Genomic DNA, 19,913 nt, shown 5'->3' with positions numbered 1-19,913 from the left:
TAGGGCATGCATATGCATGCACGGCCTGTTTCTGTGTCCTCTCGGCCACGTAGCTTTCAAGGTGCTTAGGGTCATAGAGTTTATCCCCTGACCCCAGGTTCGGGAGAAGCACGGACACAGCTGGCAGGTTACTGCAAGGAAATGGGTAAGGCCTCGGTAGGGCACAGGACCAAAATGATGCGTTTGTTTCGTGAAAGCTGATGGTACTCGAAACGATTTATGTAGATATAAATATATATATACATACATATATAAATACACACACACACACACCACTGTTGATGAGGCCATTAGTTGGCATGGTGATCTAACCTCAAAATTATTCAGTGAAATAAAAATTTTTTAAGTCATTTACAACTGTGCTATCAGGACAATAATAAAAATCATGGGGATGAGATGAACCACGAATCTTTATAAAAGGTGAAAGGTACTATTTTCATTATTCCATTTAAACTATCTGTGCTTAGAAGGAAAAGGGACAGATGAATCTTAGCTTTACAGCCCCCTCCCCTCCAGCAACTTCAGAGGCCTATGACTCACAGTAGATGCTTAATAAGCATTTAGGAATCAACAGACGCAATGGGCATTTGGATCACTCCCCCCAAATCTAACAAAAGCACCTTTGGAGGTAAAAATGGGAGAGAAAATCAGCAACATTGATGACACCATCATCTCCAGGCAAAGGAGCCCTGTAGCCTACTGACAGTAAGACGGACATGGGGTGCCAAGCAGTGCAGAAATGTGTGTGGGACAGGGCAGAAGCTAGCATTCTAAACATTTACTTTGTAAGGCCACATAGCTGCAATTGTATAAGGTCATAATTTTATTGTAAATTAAAAATGTTTCCTATTGAAAATAGCATTGAGTGTGTGTGTGTGTGTGTGTGTGTGTGTGTGTGTGTGTGTGAAACTTTGTAAAGAAGCACCTTGCAAAGACAGCAGCCAAGAAAGCCCAGGAGGAAATGGTCAAAGGGGAGGTTTGGCTCTGGGTGATCCCATCATCCCAGGTGGGAAAGACAAGAGAGATAAAAATAAGATTTTGGGGAAATGTATAATATACTCACCTCAGAAAGACTTATTAAGAATCCCAGACTGGAAGTCAGAAACCCTGATTCCAGGCTGGGGCTCTGCCCTCTGGGGAAATAACTTGCACCAGTGGGGATCCTCTCGTTCGACGTACACTTGGCAGGGATTAAAAAGCTTTCTGGGCAAGTTTCCTGCCCTCTCGGGGTCCCATGGCCTCTCTCTGCTCTGGGCCTCGCTAGAAGATCTTTGCTTTTCAAGAGAGGCGAGGCAAGGCTGCAAAGTGACAAGAAGACATAAATAAACAGAAATCAAATGTCATAATTCTAATTAAGCATCTTGGCTAAATGGAGAATCTGAAGACTCTTTTAGGAATGCGGCCAGTGGTGCTAATACTCTGTGATGAGAGGCCAGAGCATGCACGCGCGCGCGCGCGCGCACGCGCGCGCAGAGCAGGTAAGCTCAGTGGGTGTTTCAAGTGCTGAATCTGACGTCACGGCTTGTCTGAGTAGAACATGCATATACTTGCAGAGCTATGTTCCCATATAGTGTAATTGTGGGTGTTTTAATTCAGGCGTCACCTCTATCTTACCCTCTGTACACGGCTTTCCTCCGTTTTACTACCCTAGGTAGATGGGTGGGATGCCGGGCAAGTAGCTGCAAGGACAGGCGCTGCTCTCTGGCTCTCCATCCGGCATCCCCCGAATCAGTTAACATCCCAAGCCTTCCTGAGAGCCAGCCCCACCCCGCTGCATTCTTGTTCCTTTCCTTTCCAAGAAAGAAGCCGGGCCATGGAGGAACTCCTGGCCGGCTGGTGTGCCTAGAAAGGGAGTTCCTTTCCTTTCCACGGGTGCAAATGAGACTGACAAGTACCCCGTTTCAAACTATTCTGATCCTTTAAAAAAAAAAAAGTTTAGGAGTTCACCAAACTATTGTGAATGAGTTTGATTCTAATCACTTGCTGGCAGGGAATATGGAATAAAATATCTCATTTGCAGTTGTTTATTTCCTGTTGTGGCTTCTATTTTCATCTTTTAGTCACTTTGGTGATAGTAATCAAACCCTAATCATGGTGCAGCCACAAGTCACAGAGACCAAAATAACTCACAGCAGAGTTCTGACAAACAAGGATGGAGTCAGCTAAAGACCCGGCTACTTAATCACTGGCCACTGGCACCCGGCGGTCTGCGGGGGGCTGCCACTTGACTGACCTCCCACTAAGCATCTAGAGGTGGGAGGAAGCCGGAGGGAAGCTGCTCCAAGGCCCCGGGGCTCAGAGCAGTCAGGGCCCCAGAGTGCACGAGGAAGGACAGCAGCCCAGGGCGGAGGACACGGAGGAGAAGCAGGTGAACCTTCCACAACTATCAGGGGAGGGGAAAGAAGGAGCCAAAGAGAAGCCAGGCTTCCTCCTTTAGGGCCTTTTCTCATTTCCAGCGGTTCCGGGAAGAGAGGGGCAGAGAGGCCCCAAAGCTCTTTGGTGGGTGTGTGCTGGTAGGGCTGAGGGCAGGGGTGAGGATTTTCTTCCCGCAGAAGCCAAAAGAAGAAACCATTGAAGAGGCCAAAAAAGTGTTGGAAAAATATCGACATTTCTTGCACAACCGTCCCCTGAAAAATGTGTGAGTGAGTTCTAAGCCTTCCTGAGCTGGCAGCGGGACAGATGGGAGCAATGGCTCACGCACAGAAGACCGCATGAGTGCGGCCGGTGTGACAATCAGCGCTTCTTGGCTTATCTCGGGAGAACGAGAACCTAAGTGAATGAAAATGCATCTAATTCACAATCAAATAGAGAGGCTGTTCGCCCCGACTCATCAAATATTCTTGTAGCGCAGACACGCTGTCAGCTGATCCGTGTAGCACGTGCCAGCATGAGAAGAACATTGTCACGGAGGAACGAGAGAAACATCCACAAAAAGTAAAGATCAAGGACCACAGGGCCATCCCGATACGCAGTCACACACAGATCTGGTTTCCTCCAGGGAGGGGCACTGGATGGCCCACGAACTGAGCAAGGCGGGAAACCAGGGCATAGAACTTTGTGTACTTTGAGGAGTCTTGCACCGTGTGAATGGGTTACTTACTCAAAAAAAATACAGGTTTCATGATTTTTTTTTTTTTAAGAAATCCCCGCCTGCTTTTCTCATTTCCTGAAATTTGCTGTTCTGATGTCCTTGTAGAAAAAAGGACTAGTTGGCAAGGTCCCACGTGGAAGTGAGGCTGTAGACAGCTTCTCTCTCGGTGGGGCAGTTACTACAGGAAGGCCGACGACAACAGAGGCCAATGTGTCATCCCAGACGGCATGGGTGGAGGCTGCCTCGTCATGACCCTGGCAAGAGTCAGTGAGGAAACACGCCAGTCCTAATCAAAAGTCATTCTAGATATCAGTCAGGTGCAAGTCCTAACCCGGGACGGACGGCCTCATAAATACTGAAGTCGCGACGACCAGAAGCACAGAAGGGAGTCGGCCCCCTCCGAGAACACGAGAGCTTTGCTTTTTGGAACAGCAGTGTGTTCACATGCCTCTCCATCCATTCAGCCAGCATCGACTCAAGTCGTGGTGCCAGGCACCAGGGGAGACCATGGAGGGATCTGAGGGTAGAACCAAAGAGCCTCACGAAGTGCGTAATCTAGAAGGGGGCTAGAAATGGGAAAAGAGTCAGCGCTCACCAAATGTGACCGAAGCTCCCCCCCACCCCGCAAGAATGCAGGTGCTTGCTCGGGCAATGGAGAACTAAGCCATTTATTCTGTCTGGGAGGGAGGGGTGTCAAAAAGTTTCTCAAAGAAAGAAATACTTCAGACTCGATGGGCTCCGTTGACAAACCAGGCAGAAGTACTCAAGGTGCGAACGGTCACATTCGAAAGGACAACACAAAAAGAAAGAAAGAAATTGTAGTTTTCTGTCCAGTTTGAGCCAGCTCTTCAAAACCCACGCCATGCTTGTCACTTCAAGTGTACGACTTTGTCTAAAACCAGCCCTGAGCCTCAGGAGGTCCGTGATGGAGGTGAGGCCCCTGCCATGGGTGGTGTGGGGATCATCGCCCTCCGAATACAGCTTTTTTCCTTTCTAGGAAGACATGGCAGGCCGCACACCAGAACGTCTGCAGTTACAGCAAAGCGTCTCCTCAAATAACTGGAGAAATTTCCACGATCTCCCCTTCTCAGATCAACGGTTGGGCCTCACTCGTGTGGGACTGGTTCGTGTCAGGAAACGATGCCAGTTTCAACACAGGGGGAAGGGAACTTCTGCACTGAAGTAGGCCTCTGACAGCTCGGTAATGGGCGTTCTTAGATAACGCTCTCAAATGCCGAAGACAAAAAATCGTTAGTCCCCACTGCAGTATAGACAGATACACGATTTGGATGATTCGCACAGGTACTAAAAAATAGGATTTTAAATACAGCAAAGCAGGGGCGCCTGGGTGGCTCAGTCAGTTCAGCATCTGCCTTCAGCTCAGGTCCTGGGATCGAGTCCCACGCGGAGCTCCTTGCTCAGTGGGGAGTCCGCTTCTCCTTCTCCCTCTGCCTCTGCCCCCCTACTCGTGCTCGGTCGCGCGCTCGCTCTCTCAAATAAATACATAAAAATCTTTAAAATAAAGGCAGCAAAGCAGGAAAATAAAAGTTGAGCCTAACTCGGACACACCCTGATGAGCTCTGGAGTTACTCCCTGCTGTCCAGGCTTCAGGCTTGGGGGCGGGGGTGGTCTTCATTTGGGCCTCCATTTTGACCTCAAATTTTCTAGCTGGCTGCTTCTTTCCAGCTTGTCTCTTCTCTTCTCAGGCAGAAGACCCTGAGGGCAAAGCGTCCCCTGATGGGACCAAAACTACCCCCACAAGCTAGAAGGACCGCCGGGAGCCAGCAGACCCCGCCCAAGATTGACTCCAAGACCTTGATCGATTTGACCTTTACTGTCTTACCGCTGGTACCCACCCACCTTTGCCCCACCCGGTCCTTGCATAAACCTGAAAGTATTTTCAGCCCTTTGGAGATAATCTTTGATATTCGTATGCCATCTTCCCGGGATTGGCCCCACGGAAGTAAATTCTTATTTCATCACCCCTCATTCCTCTGCCTTTGGATTTTTGACAGCAGGGAGCGGCTGAACAGGATCTGTTTGGGACCCCCCACAGCCACGTGCTCTTGCACCCCTGTGCCCTGGCTATAAAGCCACACTAGAAACAAATTCCCCCTCCCACCAAAAAAAACCAAAAACAAAACACAGATTCCCAGCTCCTGGTCGAATTGGATTACCAAATTAACCTTTGCTGTTTTCTGATTTCCTCCCCCGCCCACCACCCCATTTTTATCTTTCCCATTCCAGAAGTCATTAGGCGATGAATTTGGTGCTCATTTCTGCCTCGTAAGTGCTGGGTGGGATCGAAGGAACGAGACATCTGGTAATGGTGAATCAGCCCCGGCCGTGTGCAGAAGGGGGGCATGATGTCTGCAGTAGACCAGAAGAGTCATGGTGACCACACACGCTGGTCCTGGCACGTTCTGGGACCCACCAAAGGAGCCCAGCCCCATGAGTGATGGTGAAGGCATTTCTACTGGCGAGGACCTCAAGGAGCAGCAAGGACCCTCAGCCCAGTTTTAGGATCAAGTATATTTTCCTGCCATGACTAGCTTCGAGGCCCTGGGAAAGCCTGTTTCCGCAGTCTGTCTGCTTTCCTAATACAACAAACAGGGAATTAACATCATCTTGTGTGTGCCAGACTTAGTGTGAGGCTCCCAGCACAAAGCCCTCACCCCGGGGTTGCTGGCGGGGCGCGGACACCGCGCCAGCACAAGCACTATGTAAAGGAAGCCGTATAGAGATGCTAATTATCCTGATTACCATGGATTCTGAGGGCGGGGCCGCCCTGTAAGCTCGTTTTGCCTAACCTTCCCGGTAGGAAATGAAATGAAATGAACTTCTACTGGAGTTGGCGATCAGTGTCCTAGGGATAGGGTAATGAAGAAGGAGGCCCTTTTTCTCGTGTCTGGGACTTCGTGTAGGTTTCTCTAGGACCAGTTGGGACAGTGTCAAAGAAGGAAGGCCAAGCATCAGAGTTTAAAAACAACCAACCCAATAAGGCTGGGAAGTTGTTTTCCTAGAATGAGAGAGGGAGAACACAATAAAAAGCATTTCTCGTTCTTTTCTAGCATGACTATGATTCAGAAATATTTTCCTATTTCCTAGAAATAACTTCGTTGGGAATTATGACGGGCAAGGAGGAGGAAGTAAGAAGAGGGCCACCTTCCCAGGGGAAGGAGATGCCCAGCGGGGAGGGAGGGCGCCCTGCAGAGCTCAGTCCCGGTCCCCCACCAAACCCAGGCTTTCCAGGTAGGGAAATACATACGGTGAGACTTAGCATTGCTTCAGTCTGGCTGTCGGTAAGGGAAGATCAGAAAGCGGCAGTAGCGTGAGGTGGGAGCTAGCAGCCAAAGATGCAGAAACAGTCAGATGCCAAGGCTCACCTGTGCTTTGGACGGCAGCCCCACAGAGCCACCTGCTTATGTGACATCTCCCCTTGGATGTCTCAAAGATGAGCTCAAGGTTCTGTCCCAAACAAGGGGTCCTCTTCCCAGAACCTGTTTCTCCTCCAGAGCTCTGCCCTCAGAAAGCCGACCTGCTTCCGTCCAGTGGTGGGAATCCGTCTTTCTCCCTCATTTCATATCCAAACCAGCCTTCAACGCCTGGTCAATTTTACCTTCAAAATGACCGCTCCACCTTCTGCTTTTCCCCAGGTCCTTGCACTGCCACCTGCACCAACGCAGGCCACCAATGCTCTCTGGTGAGTGGTGCACACAGCGCTTTCTTCACTCCACTCTTCCCTAAGATCACTCAACAGTCTTCCTACAACTCTTGGAACAAAGACAAAGTCTCTTCCTTGGCCTACAAGCCTTGGGTGACATGGTACCCCTCCTTCCCCTCTCTGTCACTTCAGTGTCTTCCTTCCACCGCAGGGCCTCTGCACAAGTTGTCTCTCAGCCTGAAATGTTTTTCCCTCCTCTCCTAAGGCTCTTCCGGGCTCCCAGTCTTAGAGATCAGGTCACCCCGCCCATCACTATGCACCTTCAGAGCCCCAGGCATCTCCATTTTGTAGCACTTACAACACCTGAACTTCTAGATTTAATTCTAATTCCTTGGTTAATGACTGTCCTCCAATCCCCAACTGTAAACTCTGTGAGGTCAGGGGCTATGTGTGACCATACCTCAAGCCCTGTGAGAGCATAGACTGGAGACAATTATTGTATCAGAGGAAGCACAAAGCACCCCAGCATTGGAGCCAGAAGTGCTGTGCTCAAGGACCAAGTCCGTCACCGTTGGCTGTGTCACCTAAGACCTCGATTTCCCCATAGATGAAATGGTCTTGAGATCCAATGAGTTAACTTATGTCCAAGAACACTGTAGAGATGGAGCTACAGAATCGAGAAACTCCAATCAGGTATTTCCAAGCCTAACATTGAATAGTTTCTGCTTCTACAGGCTGGTAGACCAGTAAGCCCTCCATTTGTGGAATCACTGCTGGATGCATTTGTATAGTAAATGTGTTATTATTTCATGGCTATATATGCAAATATACAGCTCAGGTCCCTTCCTCTTTTTCTCCTTGAACTAACAAGAGCATATTAAGTACAATCTCATGATGAAGATGGTGAAGAAACTGACACCAAAATAACGTGAAATGGATCGTTTGTTTAAAATTGCACAAACACGGGGCGCCTGGGGGGCTCAGTCGTTAAGCATCTGCCTTCGGCTCAGGGCGTGAGCCTGCTTCTTCCTCTCCCACTCCCCTGCTTGTGTTCCCTCTCTCGCTGCTGTCTCTCTTTCTGTCAAATAAATAAATAAAATCTTTTAAAAAAAAATTGCACACACACTCAAATCTTACCTTTAAAAAAAAACAACAAAAGGAAAACTGCCAAAAGAGGCCTAGGAAAACAGATATAGACTCACTTGTAAAAGCCCCAGAGCCCTAAACTGTTGGCAGGGTTCTGGCCCCGTGTTTGTGCAATTATGTTTCCAAAGGAGTCCCATGTCCCTTGCATGTGCTTTTGCATCTAACAGATCCTGATGGAAAGAGAGGGTGGTCTCAGGCAGTGGGTGGGGTTAGAGATCCCCATCTCTGCTCCTGGCCCTCCTTAGGCTGAAGGGGAAGGCCTCCTCCTGGCACATCAGTCTTCTGCTGGTTCTCTGTCAAGCCAGAGAGACAACAGGCCCCTACTCTGTGAGTACTAAATCCCTCAGGATGCCAGAGGAGGGGGGACACACCCATTCCACCCCCCACCCACCTCCCACCACCCTGCCACGAATCACACTCACCCTTAACCCCAGCCAGCTGTCTCCCAATGTCCTCCACTGGCTTGAGAAATGCAGGGGTAGAAGGGCAAGTTAAATCCCAGCCCAACTGGAAAAATTCAGGCCTCCAGAAGACACTCAACAAATGTGTGTTCTCCTCCTCCTTCTCTCCAGGTAATGGATAGGGACCGCCGGGGGTATTTTCACCTTCCCAGAGAATACGCTCCGTTGCTCCAGAATTCCACCGTCCCCTCTGCCTCCGCACAGCCTTCCAGCCCAACACTCAATCTCTCATGGAATATTCTTGACACTTGAAAGGATCTGGCCAGCACATGAGCCAATGTGGCTGCATTCTTTAATTAATATTTATTGAGTGTCCCTATTAGGTGCCTGGCAAGCACGGTATGTAGCTAAAATATCTATTTCCTTTCCTCTCCAAGAAAGTACATTCCTGGACAACCCAGGAACGCTGACAAGCCAAGTAAAGGAACAGCACACTTTGACAAGAGCAAAACCGAGTTGGGAGTCAGTGAGGGGACAGAAGCAGTACACAGGGGTCAGGAGATCGGAGCTGGTGTCCTTAGGTCCCAAACCGGCTATAGGACACCCAGCAGGTAGTGTCTCTTCTTGTTATCTGTATCTGCACAAGCGTGATTGATAATATCACCCTGTCTGCTTCCTAGGGATCTTGTAGAAACTCGGTGATATCATGTAAGTGATGCCTTTTGAGAAGTTTAATACACTATACGAATTCCAGATGTTTTCCCCACGTAAAATCATTGGTGCCTTTCTTGGTAGACACAAAAATTGACTCAGGTTTAAAAGAAAGGAAACCCAGGGAGGTCAAAATCTGACAAATTCTAGTTTGAGCAAGAGTTTAGATTCTGCAGCTCTGATCCAAACTATGGAAGAGCTGCTTTATTCTTTGAAAAAATACTAAACATGTTTATCTTCAGTTATATGTGTGGATATGTGTAATACACCTCCCCCCACCCACAGACATTTGGAGGAAGGGGAGTCCTTTGGGGTCCCTTTGCAAGAACTGGAAGCTGCATATCTGCAAATGCAGAAAACTCTAGGCAGGTACAATATGAATAAATTAGACCATGAATTGATATAATATAATACATATTAATATAATAGGTGTGCAAACGTCAGAATTTTATTTTCATACAATCCTGGCAGACATGTAAATTGGTATGATCTTTCTGGACAGCAGGAAATAATTTGAATCAAGAGCCTTAAAGGGGACGCCTGGGTGGCTCCGTTGGTTAAGCATCTGAGTCAACTCAGGTCATGATCTCAGCGTCTTGGGATCCAGCCCCAAGTCAGGCTCCCTGCTCATCGGGGAGTCTGCCCCTCCCCCTGTTCATGCACGTGCTTGCGCACTCTCTCTCTTTCTCTCTCTCTCTCTCACATAAATAAGTAAATAAAATCTTTTTTTAAAAAAGCCTTAAAAAGGTTCCTATCAATAGGGGCATCTGGGTGGCTCAGTCCGTTGGGCATCCGACTCTAGGTTTTGGCTCTGCTTGTGATCTGGGGGGGGGGGGGTGATAGAATTGTCCCACGTCCTCCGCACTCAGCGGGGAGTCTGCTTGAGCTTCTCTCCCTCTCCCTCCCCCTATGCTCCCTCCCCCCTCAAATAAATAAATAAAATCTTTTTAAAAATGTTCCTAACAATAAACAAAATGTGGTCTATACACACAATGGGATATTATCCAGCCATAAAATGGGAGGAACTTTCTGACACGTGCTACAACATGGATGAATCTTGAACACGTTATGCTATGTGAAATAAGCCAGTCACAAGCCTACAAATAATTCTGCGACTTCACTTAATCGGAGGTACTTAGAGGAGTCAAATTCATAGAAACAGAAAGCCAAACAGAAGTACCAGGGGCTGGAGAGAGAAGCATATGGGGAGTTAGTGTTTAATGGGTACAGAGTTTCAGTTTTGCAAAATGAGAAAAGTTCTGGAGGTGGAGTGTGGCAATGGTTGTAAAACAGTGTGAATGTACTTTAATGCCACTGAACCACACGCTGAAAAATGGTCAAGATGGTAAATTTTATGTTATATATATTTCACCACAATTTTTTTTGTTATTTTATTTAAAAATTTTTATTTATTTATTTGACACAGAGAAAGAGAGAGATAGAGAATGAGCAGGGGGCAGGAAGAGGGAGAAGCAGGCTCCCTGTTGAGCAGGGGACTCGATCCCAGGACCCCGGGATCATGACCGGAGCTGAAGACAGTTGCTTAACCGACCGAGCCACCTGGGCCCCCTATTTTACCACAATTTTAAAAAGTTTTCCTAATTTATGACCCAGTAATCCATCTAGCAATGTATCCCAAGGACATAATCAGAAAAGATGGCAAAGATGTTTGTATAAGACTGTTGACTTCAGTCTTATTTTTGAAAAACTAGAAACAACCTAAGAGCAAAATAATAGTAGAATCAGTAAACAGATTAGAGAGCATCTGTTGGGAGGGGCGCCTGGGTGGCTCAGTCGTTAAGCGTCCGCCTGCGGCTCAGGGTGTGATCCTGAGTCCCGGGGGATCGAGTCCCATATCTAGTCCCACATCAGGCTCCTCTGCTGAGAGCCTGTTTCCTCCTCTCCCACTCCCCCTGCTTGTGTTCCCTCTCTTGCTGGATGTCTCTCTCTGTCAAATAAATAAATAAATAAAATCTTAAAAAAAAAGAAAGAAAAAGAACATCTGTTGGAAAACACCATGCAGCCATTAACAAGCTTGCTTCAGAAGAATATCTCACTACACGGCCAAATATTCGTAGAAAGAAGATTCAAAACCACCTACCTGGGGCGATCTTAATTTTGGAATATGCGTACTGGTATATTTTGCAAGGAAAAAAGATCATAAGAAAACAAACCAGTGGTTATCTCTGGGTGGTAGGGATTATAGATGCATTTTTATGTGCTGCTTTTTATGTTTCCTAATGCTCTGTGATGAGTCTGTATGAATTACTTTCGCATGGGGAAAATGATAAATTAATATGAAAAAGACTTTAGAGCCCACAGGAGTGTCTCTGGATCCCTGCTGGGTCTGGGTTTGCTGAGGCAGTGGTTGGCACAGGCAAAGGGTACGATTCCAGTAAGCTCTCCTGCTGAGGAATCAGACCGGGACGTACACTGTCTGTCTACGAAGCGCCCAGGGCACCGTGCGGATATTTGTGACAAATATTTGTGATTAGGTAACTGTGACTCCACATATTTTGTGCTGCTTTGGGGCATCTGCAGTAGTGTTGCTGAAACTTTGGGGATATTTATATCAGCAATCGCCTAAAGATTAGTTGTCAGAAGTAGGAAAGAAACATAAGGTCGGCTGTGTATTTCATGCTTGAAGAGGATGTGGTTGACAAGTATGATTCATATGGGTTTAGCTAAAATGTCCAAAACAGTCTTCGTTACATGTTAAATAGAGGTATTGGAAGTTGACCAACTGAAACTATAAAATATATTTGAAGAAAAGCTTCCATTTTCAATGGCAACCAAAAAGATAAAATACTTAGGGAAACCATTCCAAAAATATGCATGATCTATACGAAGAAAATTTTCAAACACTACCGAGGACTTGACTAAATGAAAAGACATCCCCTCTTCTTGGGTAGGAAGGCTCAGTGGTACAAAGTTGTGAATCCTTCTCAAATTAATGTATAATTTAACTTGATCCCAATGGAAATGCCAGGAGGATTTAGGCAAGGGATGTGCAGGGGAACTGACCACGCTGACAGACTAAGCTTAGAGTTTAAATGAGAGGCAAACGCCAGGTAAAAATTGAAAAAGCAGGGGTGCCTGGGTGGCTCAGTTGGTTAAGTGTCTGACTCTTGGTTTTGGCTCAGGTCATGATCTCAGGGGTGCGAGATCCTGTCAGGCTCCGCACTTAGCAGGGAGTCTGCTTGAGGTTCTTTCCCTCTGCCCCTCCCCTGCTCACGCACATACACACATACTCTCTCTCTCAAATGAATAAATAAATCTTTAAAAAAAGAAATTGAAAAAGCAGAGTGAGGGACAGGGACGAGTCCAACCAAATGTTAAAAAACTTTATAAAGCTGAGTAATATTCCATTGTGTATATAAATACACCACATCTTCTTTATCCATTTATCTGTTGATGGACATCTGGGCTCTTTCCATATTTTGGCTATTTTTTTTTTTTTTTAAGATTTTATTTATTTATTCGACAGAGAGAGACAGCCAGTGAGAGAGGGAACACAAGCAGGGGGAGTGGGAGAGGAAGAAGCAGGCTCACAGCGGAAGAGCCTGATGTGGGACTCGATCCCGTAACGCCAGGATCACGCCCTGAGCCAAAGGCAGACGATTAACCGCTGTGCCACCCAGGCGCCCTGGCTATTTTTTTTTTTAAGATTTTATTTATTTATTTGACAGAGATAGAGACAGCCAGTGAGAGAAGGAACACAAGCAGGGGGAGTGGGAGAGGAAGAAGCAGGCTCCCAGCGGAGGAGCCTGATGTGGGGCTCAATCCCAGGACCCTGGGATCACGCCCTGAGCCGAAGGCAGACGCTTAACCACTGTGCCACCCAGGCGCCCCTTGATATTTTGGCTATTGTGGACATTGCTGCTATAAACATTGGGGTGCATGTGCCCCCTCAAATCATTATTTTTGTATTCTTTGGATAAATACCTGGTAGTGTAATGGCTGCCATTTGTATCCATGTGGATGGAGCTAGAGGGTATTATGCTAAGTGAATTAAGACAGAGAAAGACAAATACCATATGATTTCACTCATATGTGGAATTTAAGAAACAAGAAGATGAACATAGGGGAAGGGAAGGAAAAATAAAATAAGATAAAAACAGAGAGGGAGACAAACCATAAGAGACTCTTAACTATAGGAACCAATGGAGGGTTGCTGGAAGGGAGGTGGGTGGGGGGAAAGAGGAAATTGGGGGATGGGCGTTTAGGAGGGCACTTGATGTAATAAGCACTGGCTGTTATATGCAACTGATGAATCACTAAATCCTACCCCTGAAACTAATAATACACTACACGTTAAAAAAACTTGAATTTAAATAAAAAATGTTTAAAAACACTATAAAGCTTTATAATTAAAATAATGTTTTACTGACACTGCCATAAATAGAGAGATCCATGCAACATAATTGAGAGGTCAGAAATTGGTTTAAATATATGTGGTTTTGGTCAATTATTTCTCAATAAAACTTTTGAAAAAAATATATAATTTTTTCAAAGAACCCACTTATGGCTTTGATAATTTTCTATGCTACATGTCTATTTTCTATTTTGTTAATTTTCACCCTTTTTTTAGCATTTTCTTCCTTTTTTCTTTGTGCTTAATATGCTTTTTTCCCCCTTACTAATAGAAAAAGACACTTTGGATCACTGATTTTTTGCCTTTCTTCTTCTTCTTTTTTTTTCCCAAAGATTTTATTTATTTGACAGAGAGAGAGAGCATGAACAAGCAGAGGGAACAGCAGGCAGAGGGAGAGGGAGAAGCAGGCTCCCGCTGAGCAGAGAGCCGGACGTGGGACTCAAACCCAGGACTCCGGGATCATGACCTGAGCAAAGGCAGACACTTAACCGACTGAGCACCCAGGCGCCCCTTTCACCTTTCTTCTTTTGTAATATTTTTTTTGTTTTTGTTTTTAATTTTAAGTTTTTATTTAAATTCCAGTTAGTTAATATTCAGTTTAATATTAATGTCAGGTGTGCAATTGAATGATCCAACACTTTCATACTCTTCTTTTGTAATATATGCATAAAATTGTGCAGTTCTTTCAGTATGACTTCAGCTGCAAGTTTTGACAGTTTTCATTGTCATTTTGTTAAAAATATTTCTACTTTCCATTTGGCCACAGGTTATTTTATTTATTTAAAACATTTTTTCAGGTTTGTTTATTTATTTATTTATTTATTTATTTATTTAATTTATTTTTAAAATTACTATCTGCACCCACCATGGGGCTGGGACTTTAAGATCAAGAGTCACATACTCCTTCGACGGGGCCAGCTAGGTGCGCCCCCCCACTGCTTCCCACCACAGGTTACTTTAGAAGTATATTGCTTGGTTTCCAAACATGTGGAGGATTTTCTAGCTATCTCTTTGCCTCTTAGTTTCACAGTGGTCAGAGAACATACTCCGTAGGATTCCAAGTATATACGAAATTTAGTTTTGTATGGAGATGGTACCTCAAACCAGTGGAGAGAAAATGGATATGCAATAAATAGCATTGGGACAACTCAATGAAGACATGGGGGAAAGAGCACTGGTTATCTACTTCATTCCATACAACAAAAGAAATTTCAGATGGAGCAAAGATTTAAATAGAAAAACTAAAGCCATAACTATATGAGAAGAACATAAGAGGGAATTCTTCTAAAATTTCAGAGTGAGAAGTTTTTCTAAACTCAGAAGCCTTAAAAGATTGGCAAAGGTAGCCTACGTAAAATACGCAAATCTCTGCTGGCCTGACGTACCATAAACTCACTCTTACAGGTGAGGTGAGAGGGCCAGTCCTGGGGAAAGTAGGTGCAGAACTCGGCTGTGTCAGAATTTAGGACTCAGCCAGTTTCATGGCCATGAGAGGAAGCAGGGGAAGAATTCAAAATCCTGGGACATGAGGAGAGCCAAGCATGTCGCCATGTTAGAAAAGCCTATGGAGGGGCGCCTGGCTGGCTCAGTCGGAAGAGCATGTGACTCTTGATCTCGTGGTCATGAGCTGGAACCCCACACTGAGTGTAGAGATTACTTAAAAAAAATAAAATCTCGAAAAGAAAAGAAAAGAAAAGAAAAGAAAAGAAAAGAAAAGAGAAAGAAAAGAAAAGAAAAAAAAGAAAAGAAAAAAGAAAAGAAAAGAAAAGAAAAGCATATAGGGATCATTGTAACTTTGTCCCCAACTTGCTGGGAGATCTGGAACATGTGCTTTTGTCTCAATTGTCCAGGCCCCTGACTGGATGTGTGGTCATCGGTAGTGGAAGCCGTCCAGACTGAGCATATTGGGGTAGCTGGGGGACTGGGTTCCAGCCAGATCTACGTGCTACCACTCAACCAGCCCCCGACCACAGACACATCCCTAAATCCCAGTGCGTCCCAGTTCCTCAGCTATCAAACAGGGGTGTCATGAGAGGCAGGGGTTAGAAACACCAACTCCGAAGTCACACTACCTGGATTCCAATCTTGGCTCTGCCCCTTGCTAGCGATGCCCCTCGCAGTCACATCTGTAAACTGGGTTGACAAGACTGGCACCTTCCTCTTAGGATTGTCCTGAGAATGAAGGAGATTAATAATTTGATTAATATATGTCAAGCACTTAAACAAGTACCTGACACCGACTCCATGATCTGTGAGTGTTAGCTGTAGGGGAACTCTCATCTATCTTGTTATTATTATTTAAATGGAACTGTATTTTAAAAACCCCAACTCTGATGCTAAGAGAGAGATGACTTCATTTGTAGGCAAAGACGAAACTTCAGATCCTGACATAAGAGGTGCTGGAAAGTCTTTTCCCTTGGGAATTATGCACTCAGAATCGGGAAGAACTTTAGAAATGATCAATAAGAGAGATCATCCGGCCTGTCTGAGGACTTTCAGGGACTGAGAATTCCCTGCTTTCAAGGAAAACTGTTCTTCCCTTGGCGGACTTTCTAGTTAAAAGGCTGACCCCACAGGGAGCTGAAGTTTGCCTGCCTGTAACTTCCACCCATCCATCCATCTCCTGCTTTCAGCAGCCACGCGGCCAATATGATGTGCTTCCGCGGGCCAGCTCCTGCACATGCTTACCGCATCCTCCCCTCCTCGCCTGTGAACTGAACATGCCCTGTTCTGTCAGGCGATTGTCCCAGATCCCTCCCCATCATGGTCACCCTGCTCTGGGGATCCTCTGTTGGTCAGCACTTCTGCTGAAAGTTGGAATGGTACCCAGATCACAGGAGTTTGGGTCTGGAATGTCCTAGGCTGAGTGTTGAACGAATGACTGAATAAAGTAGTCCAAACAGTAACATAATATACCAGAATGTCAACTCCCTTTTATTAACACAGCCTCAGATTGTATTAGCATTTTCAAGAGAAGCTTCCAGAACTCACTGGCTTGGGGATGCAGGCATGCCTCCCCAGCCCTTCCCTCCCTGGAGAGATAAGGCTTATAGGACCCACTGACTGCTGCCCACCCCTCTGGGAGAAGGCCAAAGAAGGCAGCACAACACCAAAACAAAAAAAAAGTGAAATCAGAAACAAGCACCCTCATCACACAAAGAAAGAAGTCTGGCAGTGACCAACTCAAAAAGCCTGTCTCTCCTGATGGACTCAGGGTCATTGGGGCATTCATCAGTGCTGCCCAACAAATACTTCCGGTTCCATTCACAGGCACAGACTGAAACACATTTCCTTGCCCCCTTGAAGCAGGTGTAGCCACGTGACTTGAGAGTGCAGAGTCAGCCTGCGGTCAACGTGTTCCCATTTTCCTGCGCTTGGCATCATGCACACACGGAGACGAAACCCTCTCAGCGGGGACCTCGCAGAGCAGAGCCCCCCTTCCCACCCACCCCCACCGTGCCCTGCCCCTACGCCCCAGCCAGTCCACCATGGACAGTGGACTACAGGCGAAAAATAAATCTTTGTTGCTTTACCACTGGGGAAGAAGAACACCCAAGAGGATGTCTACTTGTACCTGTGAAACTAGCCTAACGCTGGGCAGTTTGGAGAACAGAAAATGAAACCCCATGCACACAAAGCTGAGGAGGCCCACAGGGAGAAGGTCTAGAGCCCACCATTCCCAGCAGTGAGCCTGGGAGTCTCGTGCCTGCCTCAGGCCTCAGTTTTCTTACCACTAAAAAAAGGGGATTTAGCTCAGAGACCTTCCGCTAAGGTTCTGAAGTCCATTAGATCACACAAAAAGACATTCTTTAAAAGATTTTATTTTTAGGGACGCCTGGGGGGCTCAGCTGTTAAGCGTCTGCCTTCGGCTCAGGTCATGATCCCAGGGTCCTGGGATCGAGCCCCGCATCGGGCTCCCTGCTCAGCGGGAAGCCTGCTTCTCCCTCTCCCACTCCCCTTGCTTGTGTTCCCTCTCTCGCTGTCTTGCTCTGTCAAATAAATAAACAAAATCTTTAAAAAATAAATAAATAAATAAATATTTTATTTTATTTTTAAATAAACTCTACAACCAACGTGGGGCTCAAACTCACAACCCCGAGATCAAGAGCTGCATGCTCCACCGACTGAGCCAGTCCAGTGCCCCAAAAAGGCAATCTTACTGCAGGATGTCCTCATTGGGGGAAACTGAGTAAAGGGTCTACAGGATCTCTGCATTGTGTTTCTTACAACTGCAGGTGAACCTATATTGCTCTTAAAAAAAAAAAAGTTAAGGGGCCCCTGGCTGGTTCAGTTGGTAGAGCAAGTACTTTGGGGTCCCTGGCTGGCTCAGTCAGAAGAGCATGTGATTCTTGATCTCAGGGTTCGGGGCTCAAGCCCCACTTCAGGTGTAGAATTTACTTAAAATAAATAAATAAATAAAAATACTTAAAAAAAAAAAAAAAGATAACCCAACCTTAAAGCTGAACTCAGTTCTCGAAGGACAGCTTTGTGAGTTTGATGGTATAATTCTGCAAGAGAGAAACCCCTCTAAAATCCTCCATGGGATGTCCTGGGTGTAGGGCAAGTTGGCCCTGTCCCCCGTTCCTCCCCCCTGCCCATGACTCTACTCCACCGATTTCCAGGCCTCCGGAGAAGTCTCTGGAGACCCATTCAACTTCCAACAATGGGAAACCAAGAATTCCCATTCCCCTGCTTAACTTAGCCACAAAAACTAAATATTAAAAAAATACAACAATGTAATGCCATAATAGGCGTTCCTTCACAATGTGAAAACTTTCAGATAGCTGCATTTTTGAGTGCTGGAATGACAAGTAAATTCTGGTTGTCATGCTTTTCACTTTTCTAGATTTTCTTCAATAAAAGAAATTATGGGAACAAAAACCCTTTGTTTAAGGAAACAATACAACTCCTGGTCACAGTGGCAGCCTAGTGAGCCCGACCATTAGAGGACGTGACAGAGATAAGTACCTTTAGGGAGCATTAGCCTGGTGACCCTGGGCCAGTCGCTTTATCCCTGCGCGGCTCAGCGTCCCCTTCACGGGACCTCACGTCAGTCTTCTGATGGCCCTTTGAGGTCAGAGTTCGAGACACAGCTGCGGGCAGACTCTGTCCTTCCAGCTCCAGCGCGGCCTGTAACAGTCACCCTATAACAGAGCTGGAGTCACCAACATTTCCCCCGCCCCTGATGTTCCAGGCATGAAACTTCCAGGGATCTAAGCACACGGTAGAATCTGAGAAATCTGAAAGACTAAGACTAGTCCGACTCATGCCAGGTGAGATCTGCAGACACAGCACAGTAGTTGGAGATCCTCTTTAACAGTGGGTAAACTGAGGCACAGACGAATAAAAGTCTGGTGTAAGGTCACCTGGGTTGGTGCTGCTGCTGCCCTTCCTCGAGGTTCCCTCCCGGAAGATGTGCCTGTACCCAGACCTGTCGCTTGGTTACCGCACCACAGAGCCATCCGGTGGAAAACCCCCGTTAGCAGGGATGGGCACAGCTATTAGACCACTCTAGATTTTGCCTCCTGGGGGGAAAAGAGAGGCCTGATGGTCTTTCCCAGCTCTTAAGTCTGATGCTTGGAAATAAGGTGATCGTATCATTTGTAAACGTTTTATTGATGTATAAGTTACAGAAAAGTGCATGGGTCCTAAGCATACCTCTTGGTGAATTTTCACAAACCGAATCCATCCATCTCATTGGCTCCCAAGTCAAAACCCAGAACATCGCCAGCACCTTGAAGCTCCCTCATTCATTTCCTGCCAGCTACCCCCAACACCGACAACCACTCTTCTCACTCCTCACACCTGAGATTGCTTTTGCCTGCTGTTGAACTTTATATAAATGTGATCACTACATTACTTATTTTTTTAGGATTTTAAGTAATCTCTACACACGATGTGGGGCTCGAACCCACAACCCCAAGATCAAGAGTGCCAAGCTCCACCAACTGAGCCAGCCAGGCACCCCTAATGTACTTTCTTTTTAAGCAACTAAAAATTTAAGTTTACCTGTAGAGGAATTTCAAGATGGCATTGTTTTTGGTTTGGGCAACATGCAGCAAACTGCTTTATTTTTTTATTTTATTTTTTTTTTTTTTTAAAGATTTTATTTATTTATTCAACAGAGATAGAGACAGCCAGCGAGAGAGGGAACACAAGCAGGGGGAGTGGGAGAGGAAGAAGCAGGCTCATAGCGGAGGAGCCTGATGTGGGACTCGATCCCATAACGCCGAGATCACGCCCTGAGCCGAAGGCAGACGCTTAACCGCTGTGCCACCCAGGTGCCCCAGCAAACTGCTTTAAAACCTCCCTATATAGACATGAAATTATTCAAAAACCAAATAATGGCTCAGTTGTTAAGCGTCTGCCGTCGGCTCAGGTCATGATCCCAGGGTCCTGGGATCGAGCCCCACATCGGGCTCCCTGCTCAGCAGGAAGCCTGCTTCTCCCTCTCCCACTCCCCCTGCTTGTGTTCCCTCTCTCACTGGCTGTCTCTGTTAAATCGATCAATCAATCAATCAATCA

General features: G+C 46.3%; 1 long non-coding RNA gene across 1 annotated transcript; it reads right to left on the bottom strand.

Annotated features, from left to right (window-relative positions):
* Positions 1–976: 976 nt before the first annotated feature.
* On the bottom strand, positions 977–18,532 carry LOC113253401 (uncharacterized). Its single transcript, XR_003315395.3, has 3 exons — positions 18,357–18,532; positions 15,461–15,560; positions 977–1,298 (listed from the first exon to the last, which is right to left on the bottom strand). It is a non-coding gene; the product is annotated as an uncharacterized LOC113253401 (long non-coding RNA).
* Positions 18,533–19,913: the final 1,381 nt, after the last annotated feature.

Source organism: Ursus arctos, unplaced genomic scaffold (assembly GCF_023065955.2).
Source record: "Ursus arctos isolate Adak ecotype North America unplaced genomic scaffold, UrsArc2.0 scaffold_17, whole genome shotgun sequence".
NCBI lineage: Eukaryota > Metazoa > Chordata > Mammalia > Carnivora > Ursidae > Ursus > Ursus arctos.
The sequence above is the reverse complement of the archived record's forward strand: the minus strand, read 5'-3'. Positions and strand labels throughout refer to the sequence as shown.